The sequence below is a fragment of the Nanorana parkeri genome, unplaced genomic scaffold (genome assembly GCF_000935625.1).
Source record: "Nanorana parkeri isolate BGI_ZX_2015 unplaced genomic scaffold, ASM93562v1 scaffold92, whole genome shotgun sequence".
Lineage (NCBI taxonomy): Eukaryota > Metazoa > Chordata > Amphibia > Anura > Dicroglossidae > Nanorana > Nanorana parkeri.
The window spans coordinates 1,703,569-1,704,799 of record NW_017306360.1 but is presented as its reverse complement, the minus strand read 5'-3'; the positions used below and the strand labels follow the sequence as shown (position 1 = coordinate 1,704,799).

The following is a 1,231-nucleotide window of genomic DNA, read 5'->3' as shown; positions in this document are numbered from 1 at the left end:
TGGAGGGATTGGCAGAGAGGACTTGGGGATGGAGTCAGTGGAGGGATTGGCAGAGAGGACTTGGGGATGGAAGCCAGTGGAGGGATTAGCGGAGAGGACTTGGGGATGGAAGCCAATGGGGGGATTGGCAGAGAGGACTTGGGGATGGAAGCCAGTGGAGGGGTTGGTGGAGAGGACTTGGGGATGGAAGCCAATGGAGGGATTGGCAGAGAGGACTTGGGGATGGAAGCCAATGGTGGGATTGGCAGAGAGGACTTGGGGATGGAAGCCAATGGTGGGATTGGCAGAGAGGACTTGGGGATGGAAGTCCAGTGGAAGGATTGGCAGGGAGGACTTGGGGAGGGAGGCCAAGGGTGGGATTGGCAGGGGGGACTTTACTTGGGGATGGAAGCCAATGGTGGGATTGGCAGAGAGGACTTGGGGATGGAAGTCCAGTGGAAGGATTGGCAGAGAGGACTTGGGGATGGAAGCCAATGGTGGGATTGGCAGAGAGGACTTGGGGATGGAAGCCAATGGTGGGATTGGCAGAGAGGACTTGGGGATGGAAGTCAGTGGAGGGATTGGCAGAGACGACTTGGGGATGGAAGCCAATGGAGGGATTGGCAGAGAGGACTTGGGGATGGAAGCCAATGGAGGGATTGGCAGAGAGGACTTGGGGATGGAAGCCAGTGGAGGGATTGACAGAGAGGACTTGGGGATGGAAGTCAGTGGAGGTATTGGCAGAGAGGACATGGGGATGGAAGCCAATGGAGGGATTGGCAGAGAGGACTTGGGGATGGAGTCAGTGGAGGGATTGGCAGAGAAGACTTGGGGATGGAAGCCAATTGAGGGATTGGCAGAGAGGACTTGGGGATGGAAGTCAGTGGAGGGATTGGCAGATAGGACTTGGGGATGGAAACCAATTGTGGGATTAGCAGAGAGGACATGGGGATGGAAGTCAGTGGAGGGATTGGCAGAGAGGACTTGGGGATGGAAGCCAATGGTGGGATTGGCAGAGAGGGGTTGCAGGCACTGAGCAGTGAGGTGGATGAGTCCGGGCAGTAGCATTTATGATGGACTGAAGGGGGGATAGTCTGTGTAGAGATAGACCAGCGAGGCGAGAGATAACAGGAGAGTGAATTAATAGCTTGGTGATGTCCCTGGTCAGGAAGGGGCGAGTTTTGGAAATGTTATGTAGGTGAAGGTGGCATGATCTGCATAATGCGTACAGCAAAGGTGAGTATCAGAAGGA

At 55.2% G+C, this 1,231-nt stretch overlaps 1 protein-coding gene across 2 annotated transcripts in view; it reads left to right on the top strand.

Moving 5' to 3' along the window:
- Positions 1-1,231, top strand: part of AAMP (angio associated migratory cell protein) — a 45,421-nt gene that overhangs the window by 29,002 nt on the left and 15,188 nt on the right. The gene's annotated exons all lie outside the window — the stretch shown is intronic.